At 43.0% G+C, this 27,519-nt stretch overlaps 1 protein-coding gene across 5 annotated transcripts in view; it reads right to left on the bottom strand.

Annotated features, from left to right (window-relative positions):
• The window catches only part of Smim14 (small integral membrane protein 14), an 81,424-nt gene that overhangs the window by 24,871 nt on the left and 29,034 nt on the right, over nucleotides 1–27,519 (bottom strand). Inside the window, exon 1 of one of the 5 annotated variants that reach the window (XM_051198406.1) lies at nucleotides 14,305–14,324. The exons of 1 other annotated variant lie outside the window; for it this stretch is intronic. The gene's annotated coding sequence lies outside the window, so the exon portion shown is untranslated. Of the gene's footprint in view, nucleotides 1–5,908; nucleotides 6,002–12,897; nucleotides 13,048–13,779; nucleotides 13,976–14,304; nucleotides 14,325–27,519 lie in introns of those variants that run through there. 3 more of the 5 variants (XM_051198401.1, XM_051198405.1, XM_051198404.1) reach the window with 3 other exon arrangements.

The raw sequence follows: 27,519 nt of genomic DNA, 5'->3' as shown, positions 1-27,519 counted from the left end.
CCTGACTCTTGTCATAGCAACCAATTGTAATAATACATTTTTGTAATACTCTAAACACTGGTCAGTGAAGAAAGTTATCTCTGGGCCATCAAGGTGATTTATCAGTTAACTGTTATCTCCCAGCAAGCCTGACAAACAGGATTCAATTCCCAGAGCCCATCTTGTGGAAGAACTTTCTCTCACAAGTTGTCCCAACTTAAACAAACACAGGCAGATAAACACAACTTAAAAAAAAAAAAAACATATATTCTTACCTTTTGCTGTGTTTTGTGAGACAGGGTTTTTCTGTGTAGCCTGGCAGTCCTAGAATGAGACCAGCCTGCTCCTGCCTCCAGAGGGCTGAGACTAAAGGCGTGCATCCCCATGCCCAGTACTCTTACATTTTAAAAACACCGAAAATGCCCAGGCATTGGTGGCTCATGCCTTTAGTCCCAGCAATCATGAGGAAGAGGCAGGTGGATCTCTGTAAGTTCAAGGTCAGCCTGATCTACTGAGTGAGCTCCAGAACAGCCAGGGCTGTAGAGAAACCCTGTCTTGGGGGGGGGGAAGGCCCCAACTTTCAAAAGTATTCTTGATTTCAGAGTACGTATTATTGAAAAGATAGAGAGTAAAGCAGGTGGAAAGGAGAGCAAACATCTAGTTGCATAGAAGCTAATGGTGAACAGAAATATAAAGAAACAACGGGGCATGGTGGCTGGGAAGGCTGTTTGAAGGAGCACTGTGTATAAGGTTCAGACTAAAGATTACCAATTTTCACTGGGTGCTGGTGGCACACACCTTTAGCCTCAGCACTCAGGAGGCAGACACAGGTGAATATGAGTTCGAGGCCAGCCTGGTCTACAAAGCTAGTTCCAAAGCAATAACCCTGTCTAAACAAACAAACAAACAAAAAAAAGTACCAATTTTCATGTACAGTCAATAAATGAGAACCTTACATGTAGTCCTATCATAGCAATTCTCTCCACTTTTTTTTTTGTTAAGAAAGGGTCTCACTATGTAGTCTTGGCTGGCTTAGAACTCATTATATAAGGCCAGGCTAGTCTCACACTTGCAGAGATGTACCTGCCTCTGTCTCCTGAGTGCTAGAATTAGAGACCTAGCTGTGAACTTCTCTGGTCCTTTACCTCTACCTCCAAAGTGTTGGGATTACAGTCGTGGACTACAAAGCCCTGGTTGTATAGTGCTGGGCATCAAATCTAGGGCCTCATGCATACTAGGCAAGCACATTATTGACTGAGTTGCATCCCCGCCCTTACCTACCTATTTAAAGAAAGCTAGCTGGTACCTCATACATAGTGAAGTTCCAAGAAGGCCAAGGGTATGCAGATTTTGTCTCAGGTAAGTTTTAAAAGAGGGTGGGGGTTGGAAGAGAGAAAGGAAAGAGAAGAAACATTAATGATAGGAGATGTCATTCTGTAAATATGTTTCTCTTATTGGTTAATGAATAAAGCACTATTGGCCAATAGGAGAGCAAGATAGGCAGGACTAGTAGAGAAGGAGGAAAGAGGAAGTAGTAAGGAGTCAGCAGAGAGAGACTGGAGAAAGCAGAATGCCGGCCCCTCTCTCCAGTAAGATGAGACCACGTGGAAATACTTAGATTAATAGACATGGGGTAATATTTAAGACAGAGCTTGCCGATAAGAAACTAGTAACTGGCCAACAGAATTATATCTAATACAGCGTCTCTGTGTGTTACTTGTGGCTGGCACAGCGGTGGGACCAGGCTGGCAGAGAAACTACTCATAACACACTAAAATAAAGAGGAAGGAACTATGGTCCTCAGAGTTTCAGTGGCTTACCCAAAACCACACAGCACATAGAAAAGGGTCTCCAGCTTTCTCATTTCTCCTTTCCTAAAAACAAGTTCACTAATAAATCCTTAGGGACCCTAAGAACAGGCAGAAAAGTTTACACAAAGATATACAAGAACAACCAATGGGCAGCTGAATTACTAAAATTACTTAACACAATGTAATTTCATTCCAGCACACAAAACGACTGTCCAAATATTACAAATTACTTCACCAGTCCAACCTTGAGCAAAAAGCTCAAAATGCACACATACCACAACTACTACTTTTTTCCTTGTAGCCCATTTCTATTAGGCTTAACTTACTTAAAACATGTATTTTTTTATTTATGTGTATGTTGTTTGTATGTGTAGGCTAGGTGCGTGCAGGTATCCAAGGCAGTCAGGTATTGGCAGACTTGTGTATCTGGAGAGGGCCTGCTCTCTGGACATCAATGGTAAGTTCTTACTGCATTACTGAATGGTAAGGAAGGGCAAGCTCGGGGAATAAGGGCACTAGTCAACCTGTGGAGGCTCTCCTCTCTGCCCTCATTATCTAATCATCTCCTGTTACACTTGTGATTAAATTTTCAATATATGAAAGGAGGCACATTCACACCGTAGCACTTTACCCTTGCCCACTCCCCAAAATTCACAAAATCCATGTCCTTCTCAAATACAAAATACCTCATTCTATTCTAATATCCCCCAATACTTACTCCTGTATCAGGTCAAAAGTCTAAAGTCAAGCCAGGTGGTAGTGGCACACACCTTTAATTCCAGCACTTGGGAGGCAGAGGCAGGTGGATCTCAGTGAGTTTGCCAGCCTGATCTACAGAGTGAGTTCCAGGACATCCAAGGCTATTACATGGAGAAAACCTGTCTCAAAAAGTCCAAAAAAAAAAAAAAAAAAGTTCTGTCTCAGATGGCTCAGTGGGTAACGGGGCCTGCTGCCAAGACTGACACTCTGAGTTTGATCCTCAGACTCCTATAGCGGGAGAGAACAAATTTTCTCAAATTATCCTGTGACATCTATACAAGCCATCATTGCATTCATGCTCACTCCCAGTCCCCTCCCAAAAATATAATTAAAAAAAAAGTCTACAATCTGGAGATTTGCTTAGCAGTTAAAAGCATATCTTGCTCTTTAAGGACCCAAGTTCAATTCCTAACACCCACATCAGGTGGTTCATAACTTTACCTCCATGGGATCCGACACCCTGTTCTGGCCTTTGAGTACCTGCACCCACATGCACACATCAACACAGCATACCTAACAAATAAAACTCCCATATGCTGGGCTGAGTGGTTGTTCATGCTTTTAATCCTAGCACTCAGGAGGCAGAGGTAGGCAGATCTCTTTGAGTTTGAGGCCACCAGCCTGATCTATAGAGCCAGTCCAGGACAACCAGGACTACACAGAGAAATCCTGTCTCAAAAAACTAAGTAACAACAGCAATAATAATGATGATGAAAATAAATAAATTAATTAATTTGAAAGCCAAACACTTCCCAAAGTATCATCAGGCTGGGAGTATAGTTCGGTGACACAGTACCTGCCAAACATAGGCTGACTACTAAATGAATGGATGCCATCTAAACAAGGGCCAGACTCAGTATATGATTCATCTTGAGGCAAAGTGTTCTACAGATATGAACCTGTGACAGGCAGTGTGCAGCTACCAGGATTTACTGTTACCTATGAAGGGAAAGCTTCCATAGAACACGCAGTCCACGTGGAGCCTGAAAGCATGAGCCTTGTATCAGTCTGTCCCTTGACCTTCTGAACGATGGGAGGAACAGCCTCATAATTTCTAAAGTGCTTTTGTGGTCATCTATCTGTGAAAGGTACCTGATCACCCATGTCCTCATCAAAAGGCAGCTTGAGATCTAATGCCCAGCACAAAACAAAACAAAACAAAAAAGTAAGTTCTGGCTGCCATACCCTGTACTCTCCCAAACCCAGCCAAGCTTTCTCACTGCTTTCCACACACACAGGCTGAATACAGGACTACTCAAGCATATTCTCTAAGAATGAGGTTTATCAACAGCTCTCTCCTCAGCCCTCACCACAATCATCTCCAAGGTTGCACTTGTGAACAGGGAAGCTTACTATTGCGCACTTTCAAACCTCCATTAAGTTTCTATGCATTGGGCAGGTACACAGCCACTTCACATCTAGGTATTTGATGAAGCAGCAACCCATCTTGCTTCCAATTCACTTAGTGTGTTTGAGCTGCTACAGCAAATACCACTTGCCTAGGTTTATAAAAAAACAGTCACTCACACTCTGGAGGCTGTGCCTCCTTCACAGTGGTCATGTCCATAAGACAGAAGCAGCGAAATTTCTCTAAGGTCCTGTTTGACGAGGTGTGGGGAAGAGGTGCTAAGACAGGGTCTCATGTAGCCCTGGCTGGCCTTGAACTGACTGCCTTGCTTGAGCTGCCGATCCTCCTGCATCCACAGTGAAGTGCTGGGATTCAGACTGTGTGCCACCACACCAGGTTCTGTTACAAATCTTCCTTCTAATAGTAACATGTTGCCAGTCAAGGTTTCAAATACACTTTTTGAGAAAATAATCATTCTGGATCATACTATGTTTTCAACACTGCCTTTCCTTTTTTTTTTTTTTTTTTTTTTTTTTTTGTTATTTTCAAGACAGGGTTTCTCTGTACAGTCCCCCTGGCTGTTCTGGAACAACTAGCTCCATAGACCAGGCTGCCCTTGAACCCTCAAAGATCCGCCTGCCTCTGCTGGGATTAAAGGTGTGTGCCACCACCACCTGGTGTGCCTTTTAAAAATGACTTTTTGTTGTTGTTTTTTGAGGGTTTCTCTATGGTTTTAGGGGCTGTCCTGGAACCAGCTCTTGTAGACCAGACTGGTCTGGAACTCATAGAGATCCACCTGCCTCTGCCTCCTAAGTGCTGGAACTAAAAGCATGCACCACCACCACCCAGCTTAAAATGACTTTTTAATACTTCCCTGTAATTGACTCATTCCAGGAATCGATTTAGACAGTTTACCAAGCCATCAAAGCATTAGCACACAGAACGTCTTAAAGAGTTCGCATTATCAGCATTATTGAGAGGGATAAAGCACTTAGCCTGGGTGCCTTCAGTCTATCTGAAGCAGGACTGGTAACAAACTATTCACTCTAGAGGAATGTGCAAAGATCAAGGGAGAACTTTTGTGAACTGAGACCGGCCAGGGCCAACTCAATGGACGTCATCTAACCCTCAGTTGTAAGCTGCCTTACACTGCATACACTCTCCTGGGATCAGACACTATTCTTCTGCACACGAAGGAAGGGAAAAAAGAGGGCCACCTACCCTGAAGCCCATTGATTTCTTCTCTTTTCTCAGCTATACTTTATGTACATTCTCCAAGAGTCACTCTACCTGGTCAAGGTACAGGGGGAAAAATTTTACCATAAATGGCCAAATAAATGTTTCAATTAAGCCAGTCAGTAGTGGCACACACCTTTAATCCCAGAACTTGGGAGGTAGAGGCAGGAACATCTCTCTGTTTGAGTCCAGCCAGTTCTAGAGATTGAGTTCCAGGACAGGTTCCAAAGCTACAGAGCAACCCTGCCTTGAAAAACAACAACAACAAAAAAAAAAAAACCAAAAAAACCCACACTAGACATCTGTAATTACCGTGGATATGTTACACACAAATGCTAATAAAGTACCATTCAATAGCTGTGTTAGAATTACTGAGCTCGGGTCTGGAGAGATGGCTCAGAGGTTAAGAACACTGGCTGCTCTTCCAGAGATCCTGAGTTCAACTCCCAGCAATCACATGGTGGCTCATGACCATCTGTAATGAGATCTGAATCCTTCTGGCATGTAGGCACACATGCAGACACAGCACAGATACCAAAAAAACATAAATAAAGAGCTTTAAAAAAAAAAAAAAAGAATTACTGTGCTTTATCAAATATAATGACAGCTGAGAGTGGTGGTGGCAGACACTGACAATCTCTGTGAGTTTGAGGCCAGCCTAGTCTACATAGTGAGTTCCAGGACAGCCAGGGCTACATAGGGAGACAAATGTACCAAATCAAACAAAACCCAACTATCATGGAAGACAAAAGGCACTAGCCCTCAAAGCACTGACCTCTAAGTTCTGGAAGATGCTTGCTGCACTCACACCCTGATGAGAAGCACAGTTAGGTGTGAAATCCCAGGAGCCCTGCTCATGCTGCCCTGTCAGGTCAGCCAGCACAGGCAAGCGGAAAGCAGCTCCACAATGCCCCTGCACAAAGCTGACACATCTGTGTTTTGACCGAAATTTAAAAAAAAGCAAAATGGGAAATGAAAATCCCGTATGAAAAAAAGCAACAGGGGGAAACTTTCTCCAAAATAAAAGCACTGCCACTAAAAATATTATTAAATATGTATGTATAAGCTCCACTATACAACTGAATGTTGGTTTAAAAAAATATACAAGTTTTCAGTTATTTTAAAATAATACATATTTTAAATTTAAAAATTTCAAATACCTGCCACTCCAGGTAAAAACAAATCGAAAGTAAGACAGAATTCTCTTCAGAGGCGGCTTCTAAAGCAAACTTTCACCTAGATTTTCTAGGCATATCTCAGTGCATGCATACTGCCTAGACTGAATTATTATTAGTTTTATCTTTAGTCATTAAAATGTTTTAAATATGGTTTATTTTCTATTAATTTACTATTACTTAAAAAAAAGTTTTATGCTAGGGAGTAGTGGGGCATGCTTTTAATCCCAGCACTTGAGAGGCAAAGGCAGGTTTGCCTGCCTCTCTATGAGTTCAAGACCAGCCTGGTCTACAAGACCTGGTTCCAGGGCAGGCTCTAAAGCTTCACAGAGAAACCCTGTCTTGAAAAGCAAAATGTATTTGTATTTCATTGGTGTTTTGCCTATATGTATGTCTGTGTGAGGGTGTTGGATCCTGGAGTTACAGAAAGTTGTGAGCTGCCATGTGGTATCGAACCCGGGTCCTTGAAGAACAGTCAATGCTCTTAAACACTGAGCCAACTCTCTAGTTTTTTTTAAAGGTTTATTTCTTTATTTATGTACACAGTGTTCTGCCTGCACACCATGAGAGGATACCAGATCTCATTACAGATGATTGTGAGCCACCATGTGGTTGCTGGGAATTGAACTCAGGACCTCTGGAAGCGCAGTTAGTACTCTTAACCTCTGAGCCATCTCTGCAGCCCCAATATTATTTTCTTTTTTCCAGTCTTACTGTGAAGTTCTGCTTGGGTTAGAATTCACTATGTACATCAAGCTTGTCTCAGATTCAGAAATCTGCCTTTCTCTGCCACCTGAGGGCTGAGATTAAAGACGTGCCTCCATACTCTGCTATGGCTTATTTTATAATTAAAATGGTTACTATAATTCTTCAGAGTTTAACTCAACATGGTTCTTCATGGTATTACTTGTAAGTATGGAAAATGCTTCTATGCCCAGAGTAAACTGAAAACTTCAAGTGATTTTATTCAAAATATTTTATAGTATGAAGCCAGTTGAAATCATGTTTAGTGGGTCTAACATGTAGCTTAATGTGAGAGTCTTTGCATAACTTGTAAGAGGCCTTGGATTCAATTCCCAGCGCTGACAGAAAAGGGAAGGAAGGAGTTAACAGTCTATCATGGGTTTTATGAGACTTTCTCAAAAAAAAAACAAAAACAGACAGAAATTGCAGGAGATGGCTCAGCAGTTAACAGCATTGGCTACTCTTCCAGGGAACCCAGTTTTGTTCCCCAGAAACCACATGGTGCCTTACAGCCATCAGTAACTCCAGTTCCAGGGGATCTGATGCCCTCTTCTGACCTTCTCAGGCACCAGGCACTTATATGGTGCACAGACATACATGAAGGCAAAACATCCAATCATAAAATAAAAATGGTAATTAAGAGACAAGGAAAATGCAAGTACTTCTGAGAGGATTACAGGACCACAGTTGGTTTTAAATGTCACTTAAGCCCATTGTAATTTTTCAGTAACAAGCACATGAGGTAGAGGGAGAAATACATGGCTATTAATAGAAGCCCAAGGTCCCTAAGTGAAGCTACAGCTTGTAAATGGCATGTGTGACCTAAGCCCCAACAGAAAGAGGACAGAAGACTTAGAACACCAGTCCTTGTCTGTGCTGAAGTCTTAGCCATGAACTAAGCAGTCACATTTAATTTCTCTCCCTCATTTGCAAAGGGTCTTGTTTATCCTAAGGCATTCCAAAGAGTAAGACACATCAATAGATGTAGTAATAAATGACCTAACAAGAAGGCTATCTTTTTGATGGGAAGACTATAAAGTAATACACAAGGAAGAAGAAAATACTCCCAACTTACTTCAAGCTAGCTCTGGTAGGCTCTCAGACCAAAGCAAGAAGACCTGGAAGACATTTTTTGTTTTTGTTTTTGTTCTTACTGTTTTGTTTTGATTTGCTAGAAACAAGGCCTCACTATGCTGCCCATGCTCGTTTCAAATGGTCCTCCTATCTTAGCATCCTGAGTAGTCAGAAATAGCAGCATACTTAGAGTGTTAGAGTGTCTCTAAAAATTGTCTCCTAACTCTGCAACTTCAGGCAAATACAACAGCAACAAAAAATGTTTAAATATAAAATACAAAACCTCACAAAAACAATATATCTTCCAGGTAAATTGTAAATTGGACAGAAAATACTAAAATAACTAAAATCCAGCCTAGGGCTGGAGGGAAGGTTCACTCTTGTAGAGTATCTGAAACTCACATGGTGAAAAATCCCAGTTCCAGGAGATCCGGTGCCGCTTCTGACCTTCGTGAGTACTGCATGTACATAGTATATATGCGTGCAGGCAAAACACCCATATGCATGAAATAAAAATAAATACATCTTAATTAAAAAAAAACAGCTTAGTGAAAGCTGTGTGTACAGATCTAAATGCTATAGCTCACAAGCAGTGAGACCAGCTCAGAGACCATTCACTATGTCTCAGTGTCCTCTTCTCTAAGATGAGGGTAGGAAAACTTACATCTAGGTTACTTTGGAGCTACATGAAAAAGAGTAATATTTAGCATAGTAACCTTATCTAACACACTCTGTTTCCCCAAATCAGAACTAGTATAAAAGAACTATCTTCCAGAAAAAGAGACATTAAAAAAGAAACATTCTCAATTTAAAGAGAGAGAGAGAGAGATGGCTCAGTGGTTGAGAACACTAACTGCTCTCTTCCAGAAGTCCTGAGTTCAATTCCCAGTAACCACACGATGGTTCACAACCATCTGTAATGAGATCTGGTGCCCTTTTCTGGCCTGCAGGGATACATGCAGGCAGAACACTGTATACATAATAAATAAATCTTTTAAAAAATAAAAAAGAAACATTCTCAAACTTAAAATCACCCAAAGGATTTGTTGAAAAGTGCAAATCTGGAGCTGGGTGTGGTGGCTCATGTCTGTAATTACACTGGGGAAACCTCTGGGGAAAGAGACAGGAAGACTTCCAGTAAACCAAGGCCAGCCCTAGCTGTGGAGCCAAGACACCGCCCCAAAAAACTAAAGCCTGGTGGAAAAAGTAGGATCAGAAGTTCAAGATGGATCCCAGGCCACCCTAGGCTACATAAAACCCTTCCACAAAACACAACAAAAAGTTATAGCCAAAGTCTGGGGTGTAACTCAGGGGTAGGCAGTGCACAAAGTTCTGGGTTCAAGTCATAGCACCAAAGGAAAATGGGTTGGGGAGAATACAGATTCTGGGAACCCACCTCTCCAAGGTCCCTTAGGTCTCAAATAGATTAAACTGTCCTATAAGAAGGTGCTGAATACTAGTCTTCTGATAAAGAATAGGTCTAAAGAGGAGCACAGCTATGTCCAAAAGCTCATTCATTCAATCAACAGAGTTCCTATAATACCTGAAGAACTGTCAGTGTAAGAATCACCCCCACCCCTGGGTTTCTCTGTGTAGCCCTGGCTGTCCTGGAACTTGATCTGTAGATTAGAGTGGCCTGAAACTCATAGAACTGCCTGCCTCCGCCTCCAGAGTGCTGGGATTAAAGATGTATACCATCACAATCCAGTATAAATCAGAAAAAAAAACCCTTAATAAAGGCAATCATTTAGTGGTAAATGCTGTGAATAAAATTTTTAAAAGAACAGAAAAATGGGGTAATTTCTTTGAAAAGCCAACATCTGAAATACAACCTGAATGACCAAAATGGATTGGCCAAAGCAGACCGGGAGAATATTGAAGCCAGAGGTACAGGAAGAGCAAAGACCTTAAGGTAGCTCACAAAGTAGCATCAGACATAATAAAAAGGGATGGAAAGCAGGACTATACTGATGTGGCCAATCTCCACAGCCCAGGACCAGGTAGAATACAGAAACACAAGAATGGTAACAGAAGAAAGCAAAGGCAAATAGGAAGTGCCTAGCAAGTCTGATACCAGGCTGTCCTCTGCCTCCCAAGAGTGCTGGGCTAAAGGTGCACTCCACCATGCCAGGCTAGGGTTTTACTCCGAATGGGAGACTTACAGAGGTAGGTGTGTGTGTGTGTGTGTGTGTGTGTGTGTGTGTGTGTGTGTGTGTATGTGTGTGTGTCAATCTCATTTACATTTTAAGGAATCTCGGAGGCTGTGATGGGAGAAATGCACAATACACAGCTGAACTTGGAGAGAGGCCAGGAAGCTGACCACATAAGAGATGGTGATAGTCTAGCAAAATTGGTAGCACCAGAAATGAGGAAAGAACACATCCTAAGTGCTATTATTTACTTTAATTAAAGGGGCTGGAGGCATGGCTCAGCCATTAACAGCACTTGCTACTTGTCCTGAAGACCCCAGTTTGGTTCTTAGTCCCCTTGTCTGGCAGCTCATAACCAAACTCACAACCAACCACTTTTAGCTCCTTTAGCACCAGGGAGTCCAACTCCCTCTTCTGGCTTTCTTTGGCGTGCACAGGCACACGTTCTCTCTCAAGTGCACATTTCACAATGTAAAACTTTTGTGGGAAAAAAAAAATCATAGCCGGGCATTGGTGGCGCATGCCTTTAGTCCCAGCACATAGGAGGCAGAGGCAGGTGGATATCTGAGTTCGAGACCAGCCTGGTCTACAAAGCTAGTTCCAGGACAGCCTCCAAAGCAATATAGAGAAACCCTGTCTCAAAAAACAAAACAAAAAGTCTTGTAAAAATGAAAGAAAACAGAACCATGTCAGAGTGTACTAAGCATCTGAAATTAATTACTCAGGAGATAAGTGACAATAGAGATTTATAGGTCTTAGAAAAGCTTATGAGATATCAACCCAAATTGGCTTTAGCAGACTTAGGACTCTTCATGGTACTTAGCCTTTGAAGCTGGGTTAAAGAGGGCATTCTCCTTTGGTGTTAATGTTTAAAAATAAAACAACAAAAACCCTGCACCAGATGGCACATACACTAAACTAACAAAATACATTAAGTGCGCTAAGTAAATACCTCCAGGGTCTCATGGCTGGGGTATTAACAGCTACTCAGCTTTTGGAGCATGATATAACTAAGGATTATACCTAAATTTACCTGTGTGGAACTACTAAATAAGACTCTTCTCAAATTCCACTTTGCACTTGCTGCCTTGAGAGTATAGAAAGCTAAGCCTCACACCTCATACTATGTCTAATGATTTCTTAAATCTCATAATATCATCATAGAGACACAGGAGGAAAACTTTCAACACCAGGGCATTAATAGCTATTGCTGCCGGGTTGTGGCAGCAACAGTGCACACCTTTGATCCCAGCACTTGCCAGGCAGAGACAGGCAGATCTCCTGTGAGTTTGAGGCCAGCCTGGTATACAGAGCCAGTACCAGGACTGCCAGGGCTTCTACACAAAGAAACCCTGTTTTGGGAGGGGGGGAAAAAAACTATTGATTTTCCAACATAGTGCACTTCACCCTAAAAGATCCACAGTCCACAGCTGCAAAAAATGAATAAATTAGTAAAAAATTTTAAATGGCAGTTGCCAGGAGGTGGTGGTACAAGCCTTTAATCCTAGCACTCAGGTAGCTCTCAAGAGTTTGAGGCCAGCCTGGTTTAGAGTGAGCTCCAAGACTAGAGCTAGAGCTACACAGAGAAACCCTGTCTCAGAAAAGAAAAAGAGAAAAGAAGGAAGCAAAGAAGGGAGGGAGGGAGGAAAAAGTGCCAGTATGTTAAGTGCACAGCAAAACAAAACAAACAAACAAACAAACAAAAAATACAAATGCACGGGGATTAGAGCATTAGCTGCTCTTGCAGAGGACCTGGGTTCGGTTCCCAGCACCCACACGGCAGCTCATAACCTCCTATAACTCAAACCCAAGGATTCAACACCTCCTAGGGCACCCAGGAACGCACAAGGTACACAGACATACATACATATAGGCAAAGTACCCAAACACATTAAATAAAAATTAAAAAACAAAACACACATGCAGCTGGGCAGTGGTGGCACACTTCAAGAGGCAGAAGCAGACTGATCTCTGTGTGTTCAATGCCAGCCTAATCTACAGAGTGAGTTCCAGAACAGCTGGGCCTACACAGTGAAATCGGATTTTTTTTTGGGGGGGGGGGTGTTGCAGATAGCATGACGACATCATATTTTATAAAATAAATAAATGCAAAGGTATCAACACTTGGCAAGTTGAGAGACAGGATTGCTATTCTGTTCTCATGTATTTCTATCAACGTTTTCTCCAATCATTAAAAGAACATTTCATACAAGCGAAAAATTGTTTTAGGATAGTATAAAGGGTTTTTTTTTTAAATCTAAAACAGAGAAAGTGCAAAAAATTCCCTTTATCTTTATCAACAGGGTTCCTAGTAAGGAAAGGGAAAAATCCATGACCTACACAGGAGAAAAGATTCGCTAACTGGTCCGTTAATGCCTAAGGGCACAGCCTTCAAAGAAGGAATCTAAATTCCTAAGAATTCTTCCCAGATTTGATAAAAAGCAATCACATAGTTTTGTCGTTCTTTCCTGCTGCTTACCACAGAAGCACTTCAACTGAGGATCTCAGAGAGGGGAAGATACCCCTCTTTAAACCACGTTGGGACACCCAAGTTTCGTTTCAGGTCTGACTACGGAGGACGACTACTCTAAAGGAATCTGCGTGAGCAGTGAGTCAGTCACCTGAAGCAGGAGCACGCAGTAGCTTCCCCTAACCTCCACAACAGACACAGGGCAGCGAGAACGCCTCCGAAGCGTCTCCAGACAAACACTTGGGAAACTGTAGGCTTTTCCAAATTTTTGTACGAATAGCTGCTAGCAGTTTCTGAAAACACGACACAAAATCGGGAGGGTCTTTTCTACAAATGCAGGTATAAATACTTGCTGGTATAAATGTTTGCTGGAGCTCATCCGCCGCTCCAGATGCAAACCCAAGGCATTCCATTATCAAGGCCACATTCTCGGTTTTCCCAACTGGGGCAACTAAAAGCATCCTGCTGCATCTCTACAATTAGCCAAGTATCATCTTAGCTAAAATCCTAACCTTTAAACAGTCACTTCGGAAAACTTCGGCTCTAAGCAGCGACACGGATTTCAAACCACTGCTAGGCTATCGCCCTGAATTCCTTCCAATAACGGTGCTGCTACCTGCCCATTTTTAGCCCGGGCTCCACGTACAGAACCAACAGAAAAGGGGAATCTTTTAAATCCGCAACACAATGGAGGATAAAAAGGGCTCTGGCACAACACAACAAAGGGCCGCGTCCGGGTGGCTTCTTCGGACCCACCGGGCAAACGCCACCGCCCGGCTTTCGGGGCTACTGTCCCCAATCCCCTGCATGCCCACGCTCCTATCGGGCCCTGAAAGTGAGAGCGTCCGCACGGACTGCAGGTGCCCGTCCAGCCCAGCTGCAGGCTGCCCGGCCGGTGGCCGCGGGCTCCCTGGGTGCAGCGCCGAAACGGAGCTGCCCTCTCTGCCGCCGCGGTCCCCGGGAGCGCGCGGGCACCGAAGTGGCGACGCGAAGAAGGTCGCCGAGGAGGGCGGTGGGCCAGGGGGACACTCACCCGCCCAAACAAGCGGCGGGCGGGGAGGGTTGCAGCCGGGAGCGCTCCGGACGCCGCTGTCGCTGCCGCTGCTGCTGGCCGACGGCCTCCTCCCCTCTGTTTGGATTCGACAGACCACGTCACTTTTAGCCACGAGACCCGGATCTGCCGGCTCCCGAGGGCGGCGCAACAGATGGCAGCGCCCCGAGCCTCCCGTGACCCCAACTAGTGAGCATGCGCGTGTCGCGCTGGCCACCTGCGTCGGATGGGGGGCGGCTCCCGAGCGTCAGCGCTGACGTGCGTGGGCGCGCCGGGCGCTGAGGAGGAGGTAGTTCCGGTGGGGAGGGTTGGGGCTGCTCCTCTGTGAAGGAAGGGCGCCGCGCCTGCGGGATTGTCCCACGTAGTCTCCGTGTTGTCCTCGGTGCTCAGTGACGTCTGACGGACGTGTGTGTCCGTGTGCTGAGGAAGGGCTTCGGTCCGCCGCAGTGTTCAGTCACACTTAGGTGGAGGTGCGCGTGAACTCATGTCTGCGGAGACCCGAGGTACCTGCAGAGGTGGTGGCCCACGTGAAAATCGGAACTCGGGAGATTACAGAAGCGCGTCAGCCGTGCTGGTTCGAGCGATCCTGGTGACGTTCCTAACAGTTTTGGACCGTAAGGCAGACCTAAATGAAGTTCAGCGTTGACGTTAAAAGAGTTAGAAGCCCGGAGTGGTGACGCAACAGCACTCGGGAGACAGTGGCAGGCTGCTTTACAAAGCGAGTTCCATGGCAGCCGTGGATACAGAGAGAAACCCTGGTGTGTGTGTGTGTGTGTGGGGGGGGTAATGTGAATTTGAGGCCAGTCAGTGCGATATAGAATCTGTCTCAATTTTTATAAATAGTGTGTTTGGCTTCCTGCTTAGAGAGGGACAGAGGCCAAAGGACATAGCAGTGCTTCCTTCCTTGGGCTAGGGAGGCTAGGAAATAGTAGTTCAACAACCCAAAGACAACTTCACTATGAAAGGAAACAGACGTGTGGAGCCTGGTAAACAAGAGCATCTCTGCAAGGAGTTGTGGAAGCCTTAATTCTGCAGGTGTATTCAGCGACTTCAAGGAACTCTGGACAAAGCTAAACGTATTGTGATAAGAAAACACAAGATAAAAATTATCCTGAGAATCTAAAGTCTGAACAAAGAAAAGGACTTCAGAAAATATCCACATGGAAGTTCATTTTCTTCCCTAATATATTAAAAAGGAGAGAAAGTAAACAAAGCATGACCGTTTAAACACCTTCCAGTCTGCCTGTGGCTGCATGGTTCATAGTTTCTGTGTTCTAATGAGGTGGGACCTGCATATTTGGTAAGGTTACAAGTTAAAAAACAAAACAAAACCGGCGAAAAACTCTTACTCAGTACACACTACAAAAATTCACAGAAACCATATCATTAAAAACAAAAACAGAAGCTCTCAATATTTCTCAGTTGCTAAGTTTAAAACAAAATTGGACAAGCAGGGATGGTACACACCTTTAATTCCAGCACTTGGAAGAGGCAGGCAGCAGTTTGGGCCACCCTGGTTTAGAGAGCAAATTCCAGGATAGCCAAGGCAATACAGAACCTATCTTGAAAACAAAAACAAACAAAAAAATGGAATCCATCACTACACTTCTAACCTCCAATGAACTCAGCCAGCACAGACCCTAACCGCCAGCTTCCACAGTTGGCATCCTCAGCAATTCAATGCTAAAGACAGTGAGCCCTAGCCTGGGAGAAAAGTGGAGAATTAAAGGCACTTGGGGGAACTTCTGCTCTTTGATTTCCTGCATGCCAGTTGAGTCCTGCTAAGGCAGTGTCAACTAGGCTTCAGAGGTACACATGGGATGGCGAAGCCAGGTCTGAGGCTGACCCAGGGCCCGGTCCAGCTCTATAAAAGGCTTGGGTGGCCGCGGCCTGGACCACCACTACGACCACCACTACAATGAAGCATCCTGTCAAATGCTAGAAAGATGTGCCTGTCCTTTTCAAAGGTGGTTGCAAGAAGATTGTTCTAGGCACCTGGTTGGGAATGGGAACTGACAGAGATCTGAACAGTTTCTAAATCCATTTTCAAAAAAGGGGGAAAAAAGGTTTCCTTCTGTTCTCTTTTATCTTGGGAATAAATTGCAGGCATTGTATTAGAAAAAAGAAAAGGTAAAACAGGCATCCACTTGCCAAGCACATGCACCACTACCGCCCTTATTCCCCAACTTGTAATCTACTGTTTCATTGTTGTAGATCAGGCATGGATTCGTTTGGGTTCACTCTGGTCCGTGGAAAGAAGGCACAGAGCACTTTTAAGGATGGATCTAGTCTTTCCAGCTGCAGAGGACTCAGGAGGCTCAGCCTCTCATGGACTGAGACACTGCAACTTTGCAAAGGGCTTTTTAATAGTTATACAATTCTCACCTTTAGCAAGTCAATTTCCTTAACCAAAACATCTTTTTTTAAAAACTTTATTGAATCTTTGAGGGTTTCACATCATGCACCCCAATTCTGTTCACCTCTTTGTACCCTCATATCTTCCCCTCATCCCTGTTGCACCCCCATGAAAGAAAACAAAGCAAGTAAGCAAAAAAACAAAACAAAACAAAAAAAACCCAAGACAGAAATCTCTGCTTCTTCACTCCCGCCTCTCCATCACTTCATCTGTCCCGGATGGCATTGGAGGCTTCTGTGTGTCATACAGTATACTCCTTTGTCCCATCAACTTGCCTGGCAACTGTTCATTGCAATTAATGAACCAAAACACCTTAACTGAACTTCCCAAAAGGACAATGTTTGTTGGATACTCCCCCAGCCAAGTTTTGCATAGGCTTTGAAACCCTAGGAAACACTCAGATAAGAGTTCAGAGGCCAGGCCATGGTGGCACAAGCCCTTAGTCCCAGCAGAGGCACACAGATCTGTGAGTTCAAGGCCAGCCTCCAAAACTACAGTCTCCACATGGTCTTGGCTTATTGGTGATGCCTGAACCTCTTGCTATCTCAGCAGCTACATGGCAACTCCCTTTCTACTCACTCTCTGTCTCCTTTTCCCAGAATTCTAGTCTGGTAACCCTGCCTATACTTCCTGCCTGGCTAATGGTCAATCAGCATTTATTCATCAACCAATAAGAGAAACATATATTCATAGCATACAGAAGGACCTCCCCCATCATGCCTAACATATCACAGTGTCTTATCACTGGGAGTCTGTATGGTATCCTGTATAGGTTTCCCCAGGATTTTAAAAATCAGTCTTTATAAACTTTAATAAACAAAAAAGAATATGTAAGTACCGGACTTGGTATATGCCTTTACTCCCAGCAGTCGGGAGGCAGAGGTAGGCGGATCTTTGTGAGTTTGAGTCCTGGCTGGTCTACAGAGCGAGTTCCAGGACAGGCTCCAAAGCTAAAGAGAAACCCTGTCTCCAAGAAAAAAAAAAAAAGTATATGTACGTGAGCATGGTGGCACATTCCTTTATTTCTAGCACTTCTGTGGCAGAAACAAGAAAACAAGAAGATCTTCGAGCTTGAGACTAGCCTGGTCAATATAGTTCCAAGCCAGCCAGGGCTTACAGTGAGACGCCACCTCAATAACTATATAAATATTAAATTTTTATAAAAGGATGTGGATATGTATATTTAGCTGAATTTCTACCATGGTGGAAAGAATAGAGATTGCATAATTTTGGATGGATTTTAGAATTAATGAAACATCAACTGAGCTGGGTGGTGTTGCATGCCTTTAATTCCAGCACGTGGGAGGCACTGGCAAGTGGATCTCTGAGTTTGAGGCCAGCCTGGTCTATAGAATAAGATCCAGAACAGTCAGGGCTACACAGAGAAACCCTATCTCAAAGGAACAAATGAAAACAAAAAAATCAACTGGAAAATAATTGGAACAAATATTGCTAAAGGAGTGACACTGTAATATGTGAGCATAGGAGCATAAGTCAATAAGGTAGACTTTAGTACATGCATAGTTTATAGAGCATAAACTTAATTCATACAAAAAGATACAAATGACTAATATTTGAAAATCTCCAATATTATTAAACAGGAAGTAAAAATTAAAACAATTCATTGTTTTCTTTGACATTTTTATGTGTATAGTGTGTGTGTATGTTTGGGTCTGTCTGTGTACCCATGGAGGCCAGTAAAAACATTGGGTCCTCTGGAGCTAAAGTTACAGACAGTTGTGAGCCACCTATGTGGGGCTGGTGTGTGAATTCAGGACCTCTGGAAGAGGAAAAAGTGCTTAACTACTGAGCCATCTCTCCAGCCCCTTAAAACAATTTCTTGTCTACTCCATTAGAGAAATATTTTTATTTTTCATAGATTTTTAAAATTATAAATATCTTAAATTACATGTGTCTGTGTGTAGGTTTGTAAATGTTAGTACAAGGCCTGTGGAGATAAGAAGGTGGTGTTTGGTCACCGGGAGCTGGAATTACAGGAGGTTGTAAGCTGCCCAAAGTGGGTGCTGGGAACTGAACTTGCATCCTCTGTAAGAGCAGCAAACTGCTGAGCCATCAGCCTAGCCCCAAGAGAAACAGTACTAAAAAGAACATTAGGTATTAGTACTCTTAACTGCTGCTGGTAGACATGTAAATTGGGAAGTATGTTTTGAAAATCAATTTGGCAATATTTCAAATTCCATAAAAATATTCATATGAACTGGTATGGTGGTATAAACCTGTAAGCTAGGGATGGGCTATATAGAAGAATATTGAGTTCAAGGCCAATCTGGGCTATATTTTGAGAAATTGCAAGTGAAATGTCTCAGAAGATGAAATGGCTGAGTCTAAAGACCTCAGTTCTACCCCCAGTCACGTGGGAAAGGTGAGAACTAATTCTCAAAATGTGTCCTTCAGCTTTTACATGCACACCTGTCCCCCAAATAAATATTTTTGAAATCACAGACAAAAAAAAAAAAAATGCTGGTGGGGATGATGGTGGTTGTGGTGGTGGCGGTGTGTTGGGGGCACAGAAGTCCTTGTAGTCACCAAAAAGCATTATGGAAAACCAGGAATACTAAACACACCACACAGGGGCCTCTTCTTGATGGAGGAGATAAAATACCCATTTTGCTGCCCAGAAGGCTAGGAGTGGATTTTGTTAAGAAACATCCTGACTTTTTTACTATCTGTGGAGGCAGACCTCACCCACCTTCTACTGTAGAGTCAGACCTCACCCAAATTCCCAAGAATGATTATCCCAGATTCTTCGACTCCCAGACTGTTATCCATCCTTAGTGCATGTCTTATGTACTACAGACCTCTATGCTATCAGTTGAGACTACACTAGACTCTAGGCCTTAGCCATAGAACCCACCCTCATGATCACATGAACTTTGTAAGAGTCTCTATGTAGTCACACCTTAAGCTTTATTGTGCAACCAGAATTGGAGTGACTGTTGCTAGGAAACCTTTTCCCAAATTGTACTGTTTTAAATATGCTAACAATGAACCACCTGGCATTAGACTCCCCAAAGTCGGGTCCAGATTGACAGTCAAACAGATCTGGGTTTTCACTCTTATCTCTGCCTCTGGAATGCTGGAATTAAAGGCATTTGCTGCCATGCCAGGCTTGGTTTTTGTTTTTTCAGACAAGTTTTCTGTATATCCCTGGCTATCCTGGAAATCCAAAATCAAAATGCTGGAGGGGTTAGCTTCTGATGAGGCCAATCTTCATTTACAGACAGTTTCTTTGTTGCTATGCCTTCATAGAATCTTTATACACACACCCGTCTGCTTCATTTTCTTTTTTAATATATGTGATTTTTCTTTTTCAAGATAGGGGTTCTCTGTGTAATAGCTCTGGCTGTCGTGGAACTCACTCTGTAGACCAGGCTGGCCTCAGACTCAGGAATCTGCCTGCCTCTGCCTCCTGAGTGCTGGGATTAAAGGCATTTACCACCATACTTGCCACCCCCTATTTTTTATGAAGTTAAGTCTTTTTTGGAGGAGGGGGGCAAGACAGGGTTTCTCTGTAGTTATGGAGCCTATCCTGGGATTTGCTCTGTAGACCAGGCTAACTTCAAACATACAGAGATCCACCTACCTTTGCTTCCCAAGTGCTGGATTAAGGTGTGTGCCACCACTGCCCAGCTAATTAAGTCTTAAAGCAGGAGGCAGTAATGTAAACTTTTAATCTCAGCACTTGGGAGGCATTGTGGGTTTGAGGCCAGCATAGTTTATATAGCAAGTTCCAGATAGCCAAAGTGATGTAGAGAGATCCTATCTGAAAAAGCAATAAAATAAAACAAAGTTGTGGTAGCTCATGACTTTAACCCTAGCACTCAGGAGGCAGAGGCAGGTAGACTATCCATGAATTTGAGGCTAGCCTGGTCTACATAAGGCCTTTCAAACTTGTTGTGTGGCTAAGGGTAATATTGAATTCCTTGAGCTTCCTGCCTCACCATTCTCAAATGGTCGGATTACAAAACAGTCTTACCACATCCAAATTGGTATGTAAAATTTTTTGAGGGTTTTATTTATTTATTTTAATGTATCTATCTTCTTATATGCCTACATGCCAGAAGAGGCACCAGGTCTCATGATAGATGGTTGTGAGGCACCATGTAGTTGTTGGGAATTGAACTCAGGACCTCTGGAGGGGCAGCCATTGCTCTTAAACTCTGAGCCATCTCTTCAGCCCTGGCATGTAAATTTTTTAAGATTTATTTTTAATTATGTGTGTTTGTCTTTGTAAGGGTATGTATACATGTAAGTACAGGTACCCACAGAGGCCAGAGGAGGGCATTGGATCCTGTAGAGTTGGAGTTACAAATAATTGTGAACTATCCAGCATGGATGCTGGGAACCAAACTCAGGTCTTCTGCAGGGGCAGTATATGCAGTAACTGCTCCCCAGATCTTGAATGTAAATGATGAAGGATCCCCAAGCATTATAGGAGAATTTTAAGTATCACTTATTGTTAGCTATTATGTCTTTATCTGACTAAATTGAGAGGGTATTTTTGCTTCACCTATAATATAAAAGGAAAAACTAGCAACAATTCCTGAGTTAAACAGAGGAGGAAGTAGAGTTAGGGAGGAGTAGGAGACTTCTGGGAGTATTATTAGACCCTTTCATGGACTACCTGTTTGTTTTTTCAAGGAGGGTAGGGCCATTTCTTATTATGTACCAAAGGTAAATAAAGGCAGGTAGGCAGATGGTACAAAGGTCCTGATATAGAGTACAGTTGGGGCTGAAGATGTGGATCAGTGCTACAGTATTTGTGTAACTTGTAAGTGGTCTTGGGTTTTAAACTTAGCACATGGATGGACACAGACACACACACACACACACACACACACACACACACACACACACACAAATCCAAATGTCAATGGAATTGAAACCAGAGAAGATCTATAATCTAGCATCAACCTGTGATCACAGATCTTTTAATTTGAGAAGGCTATGCATCTTTTTTTTTTCTTTTAAACTGGTCAGCTGAGGATGTATTGGCTCAAATGCAACCATATAAAAACAGAAGTTATGGAGCTGGAGAGATGGCTCAGTGGTTAAGAGACTAGCTGTTCTTTCAGAGGTCCAGAGTTCAATTCCCAGCAACCACATGATGACTCACAACTATCTGTAATGAGATCTGGTGCCCTCTTCTGGCCTGCAGAGATACAAGCAGGCAGAACACTGTATAAATAATACATAAGTCTTTAAAAAAAAAAAAAAAAAGTTATGAAAAACACAGTCACGATGTACCTTCCTATTCCCCCAAGCACAGCCCCTGAGCTCCTTCTGCAGGAGGACCAGCCTGACGCCTCCTCAGTACAAGTGGTAGTCAGTGGAGAAAGAGAGCTCACCTAGCTGGCCGTTGAAGTCCAGGTAAAGTCTAAGTCATAACTGTTTTTGGTTTTGGGCCTCATGCCAATGGTGCCAAAGATCTGCTTGCCATTTTCCTCTGTTAGGTAGTCCTCCATATAAACCACAGTCTGCTTCCAGTGTGTGAAGTAGGTTACCTCTTGTAAGCAGAAGCGGAATGTGAAGGTCGTGTCCTCTGCCTTGACTGTATAAATGCCCATCTCCTTTATAAGGCAGGCATTAATGACCAGCTGCTTCGGATCCACCACGTCCACCAAGGGCTCCTTGATAGCCACGTCTTTGATGGAGGACATATCAAAACCATACACATTCTCCTACTAGTGGATTTTGTAGTCTTTATATTGTTGATCCTCAATGTTTTGTTTTTTTTTTTTTCTTTTCTTTTTTTTTTTCAAAACAGGGTTTCTCTATAGCTTTGGAGCCTGCCCTGGAACTCGATCTGTAGATCAGGTTGGCTTTGAACTTACGTAGATCTGCTTGCCTCTGCCTCCTGAGTGCTAGGATTAAAGGCAGACACTACTACTGCCCAGCTACCAAAAACATTTTTAATAATAATATAATAATCCAGGCTAAGAAAATCTGGTGCAGGTGCTACAGAACCTCCATGAGGCTGTTTGGTTGGCATAACTTTTTCTTCCTTTCCTTCCTTTTGGTTCTTTTGTTTGTTTGTTTGTTTTGAGACAGGGTTTCTTGTGGCCTTGGAACCTAAGTACCTCTTGTAAACCAGGCTGGCCTTGAACTCACAGAGATCAACCTGCCTCTGCCTCCCAAGTGCTGGGATTGCCGGTTCTTGCACTTTGCACTTGCTTACTCTTTCTCTGGAGCCTCACCCCAGCTTGACCATGAGGCTGCTCATCTGCCACATTGCTGAAGCATGCCAACTTAATTCAAAAGGCCTGGGTTTCTCCTTTCCCATTTGCTTCCTCCAGGCAGGTGATTAAAGATTAAAGATTTTTGTTTATTTTTTGCTTTTGTTTGTTTGCTTGCTTTTGGTCTTTTGAGACAATGTTTCTATGTGTAACAAACAGCCCTGGCCATCCTGGAACTCATAAGAGATTCACCTGTCTCTGCCTCTTCTGCACCACCACCCAGGTTCTAATTTCTAATAAAATGGTCTTTGAACTTTGTTCTGTGTCTATTCTTAAATCCTTTTAAGAACCACAGAAGGGAATCCCAATTTCCACAGTAATATGTCAACTGTGAAGGGATTCCCCCAAATTTCCAGTAACACAATGATCATACCCAAAGAGTTAAAATGTGAAAAACTATACATTTGAATGACCTTTCTGCAACTAATGCATTGCAAAGGCAAAAATGTGAAGAAGGGCTTATTAAGCTAAGAGATAACTGAGGCTGGAGAAATCACTCAGCATTTAAGAGCACTGGCTGCTTTTCCAGAAGACCTGGGTTCAATTCCTAGCTCCCACACAGCAGCTCACAGCTGTCTGTAACTCTAGTCTAGGACCCTCTTCTGGCCATTCTCTAGTTCCTAAAAAATGTAAAGGATTTGACTCAGTCAAGACAGTGGGTTATATATACTGTGACACTTATTTTCAGCAGGCCAAGGATAAACATAAATGGCATTCTTGAACTTCTCAAACCAAGCCCTGGTCAAGGCATAAGCATTTGATTGTTACTGTGTAAGCCATCGGCTGTGAGGTGTTACTGTGGCTGTAGGTTACATTACCCTTTTAACACTGGTCATTAATGTCTATCACTCTGATGCTTCACACCTGCTTTCAGCTAAGCTGTTGAGATCATATTTTGCAGGAATATACCTACATAGTGAGTAAATTACAAAACACTTTGGCCAAGACTCCAGTTTAGACTGTGTGCTTCACCAAAGCATTCTGGGTAGATACCAGCGATTTCTGATCTGAAAGAAAAACTGCATCTGGCTCCACATCTTACATTCGAGTAGGCAAGGGGCCTGGCATGGCTGGCCACTCTGGAGTCCTTACTGAGAGGCAGCCTTTTTAAGTGATAAAATCCCTTCTTTCCTGAAGAAGCTGTATATGTATGTATGGTGTTATTGGAACAAATCTACTTTTTAGCCTTAGTTATAGTTTGGTTCTGGCCTCTGAGAGATGGCTCATTAGTTAAGAGCATTGTCTGTTCTTTCAGAGGACCCTCACTGATTTCCAGAGCCTACATGACGGTTCACAACCATCTCTAACTACAGTTCCAGGGGATCCGATGCCCACTTCTGACTTCCTTATATACCAGACACTTAAGTGGCACACAGATACACATGTAGACAAAACACCCATACATAAAAAAGAAAGTAAAAGGAAATAGAAACCTCCTGTGGAAGAATTTTCAGTATTTTGTTATAAACTAAGTAGGAGGGCAAAAAGTTTGGGACAGTATAAGATCACTTGGATCAAATGGAAAAAGGATGGTATCTCATACCAAAAGCACGTACAACTTATCCTGAAATTATAGAAAACACTGGTAATCTGTGACAGTGGTGACCTCCCTCAAAAGACAGAAACTACTAAAGAACATAGGACCAGACAGCCATTTCCAATGATTAAATCATAAAACCATTGGGAAATGGAAGGCCAAAGACACATTGTGGTGAAGGCCTGAATAGGCATGGCATAGAAGCAGAACACTTGGTCCTTGGCTTTGCTAAGTAGTTCTCCTCTCGGATACTGGAAATCACTTTGAGCAACAACTGTTTTTAAATTATGAATGATTCTGTCTGCCAACTACTTGCAAAAAAGAGTAAAAAGAACAGTAGGGTCAGACAGTGAAACTGAAGACTTAGCAGCCGTCATCACAGCACCTTTGTTGTGTCAAGTCTTGACCTGTGTTAGGAATACTATGTAATTTTCCCAGTAGCATTACATTAAGCTGGGTTTGGCAGTACATGCCAATAGCTCCAGCTTTGGTAAGGAACTGTTGCAAGTTTGATACTGCTTTCATCTACACAGTGAGCTTCAGGCTCAAAAACACATATTATCTTAAAGTGTTATAGAAGAAACTGAGGAACATAAAGCCTCAGTTTTTTGACTTCAAAGTCAGAACTCTGTGTGTGTGTGTGTGTGTGTGTGTGTGTGTGTAAATACATGTGTCTGAGTGCAATGTATGAGAAATCTAGGTATTCCTGTTTGCTTGTTTTTGGTTTTTCCAGACAGGGTTTCTCTGTACAGCCCAGAGATCTGCCTGCCTCTGCCTCCAGAGTGCTGGGATTAAAGAGATTAAAACCAACTGGTGGTATTTCTGTTTGTGAGAGCATTCATGAAGGCTAGAAGCTGAAGCCAGGTGTCTTCTCTTGCTTCTACCTTAGTGTAGACAAGGTCTCTTATTGAATCTGTAGCTCCACTTTGGCAAGACTATTGGGCCAGCACACCACAAAACTTGCTTCCACTGCTCTAACTCTAAGGTTACAGACATGTACCACCATGGGCTTTTTTCTTTTAAGATTTACTAATTTATTATGTGTACAGTGTCCTGCCTGCATATATATTTTTGCAGGCCAGAAGAGGGTACCAGACCTCATTACAGATAGTTGTGAGCCACCATGTGGGTGCTGGGAATTGAACTCAGGTCGAGCAGCCAGTGCTCTTAACCTCTGAGCCATCTCTTCAGCTCCATGAGTGCTGAGGACCTGAACTCAGGTCTTCATGACTGAAACAGCCTCTAGTCCCCAAAGCCAGAGCTTGTCCTCTAAAACTCATCAGGGTTAAAGAATAGTGCAAGGTAGCTGGTGGCAGTAGTGGGGAAAGAATTCCCAAAAGTAGCCAGGCTGTGGTGGTGCACAGCTTTTTAGCCTCAGCACTCTGGAGGCAGAGGAAGGTGGATTTCTGTAAATTTAAGACCAGCCTGGTCTACAAATTGAGTTCTGAGTTCTAGGATAGCCAGAGAAACCCTGTCTTGAAAAACAAAAACAAAAACCAACACAACAACAAAAACTTTTTTATGCCTATGAGTGTTTTGCACTTTGTGTATGCCTTCAAAGCCCAGAAGAAGGTGCTGAATTCCTCTGGAGCTGGAATCAGAGACAATTGCAAGTCACCATGTGGATGCTGGGAACTGAACCCAGCTTGTCTCCCAAGAGCTGGGATCAAGGGTATGACCCACCATGGCTAAGCTTGGTTTTAATCCCAGCATTCCAGAGGCAGGCAGGTGGAGCTCTGAGTTCAAAGCCAATCTGATCTACACACTCTAGGCCAGGCAAGGCTACATAAGGCTACAGACTGAAACCCAGTCTTCCAAAACAACAAAGGCCTGGAGAGAAGGCTCAGTTGGGTCCTTGGGAGGTATGCAAAAAGCCAGCTGTGGTGTCATGCATTTGAAATGCCAACAGACCTTTAGGGAGTTGGAAGGTGGAGACAGGAGATCCACCCAAGAATCTCCCAGGCCAGCTAGCCTGGGGTACACGTCTCAGAAACAAGAGTGACCATGCCTCAGCAAGGTCTAAGGTAAAAATTGACTCCCTAAAGCTATCTTCTGATTACACATGAGTCATGGCATGCTCACATGCACAAAAACACATTAAAAACACACTAAAATAAGTAATAAATAATTTTTTAATGATTAAAGGATGCTGGGCAGTGGTGGTCACTCCTTTAATCTCAGAACTTGGGAGGCAGAGGCAGGGGGAAATCTGTGAGTTCGAGGCCAGCCTGGTCTACAGAGCGAGTTCCAGCTACACAGAGAAACCTGCTCAAAAGAAAAAAAAAAAAAAAAAAAAAAAAAAAAAAAACCCACAGTAAATAAATAAATATTAAAGAAGAGAAGAAATAGACAAACTTGGAAGGATATTGTGATATCCTATTGTGATAGGAGAAAGTGAAATAAGGAGAGCTACTCATGAAGAACTACACTGAGTTGAAGAACTAAAACAAACAAAAAAAACCAAATGTGTGCATATGCTGGTGTGCTCTGGAGCACATGCATATTGGAGGCAATTTACAGCATCCTAGCTTAGGCACCACCTACTTTCAAAACAAAAACAAAAAACAAAACAAAACAAAAAAAAAAAAAACTGAGACAGGTTCTCTGGCCTGGGATTGCAAAGTAGGCTCAGCTGGCTGCCCAGCGAGCTCCTGGGATCTGCCAGTGTTCACATCCCAAGCACTGGGATTACAAGCACATTTGGCTTTTATTATTATTCATTTTTTGATTAATTAATTATTAGTGTGTGTGTTATGTATACATATGAATTCAGGCAGGCACATGTTTGCCACAATCTACATGCAGAGGCCAGAGAATCATCCCTGGTAGTTCTCTCCTGTTGTGGGACTCTCAAGCTTATAGGCAAGAACTTTCATCTGCTGAACCATCTTGTTGGGCTACCTTGGCTTGTTTAAAAATGTGGGTATTGAACATGAGTTCCTCATGCTTATTAGACTGACTCATCTCCCCTGTCTCAAAAACAAAAACAAAACAAACAAAAAATCATTTTTTAAACATTCAGAGATAACAAGTAACTGTATTGATTCCACAAATACTGCCTCTCTGGTCCCATCTCACCTTTGCTGTCTCCCATCACCCACAACTGGCCCTCTGTTCCTCTGTCTTCTCATTCTTTTCACAAAACACTATCGATCCAAATAATCTCAGATTCTCCCAAGTCTTCACGTTAACGTCAATGCAAATGACCTCCAACTCCATATCTCTTTGCTATGGAGTCACATTTCCACCTGCCTTTTAGACTCACTCTCCTGGGCTTTGTGGCTACCTTTCTTTGTTCCATTCTGATTCTGAGGGTCCCCTTCACTGTCTATGGATTCTGGCCAAAACCCCTGCCTTACTAGTGATTGATTTAAATGAGCACAATCATTCCTTTTGGTCTCAAGGAATGGGTCAGTGCTGGCCTGAACAAGACCCAGTGTAAACACTGAGAGTGAGATCTAAAGGGAAAAAGAAGTCCCCCAACTTAGTCATGGGCAGGTGGGAGAGGCCAA

The sequence above is a fragment of the Phodopus roborovskii genome, unplaced genomic scaffold, assembly GCF_943737965.1.
Source record: "Phodopus roborovskii unplaced genomic scaffold, PHOROB, whole genome shotgun sequence".
NCBI classification, from domain to species: Eukaryota; Metazoa; Chordata; class Mammalia; order Rodentia; family Cricetidae; genus Phodopus; species Phodopus roborovskii.
The sequence above is the reverse complement of the archived record's forward strand: the minus strand, read 5'-3'. Positions and strand labels throughout refer to the sequence as shown.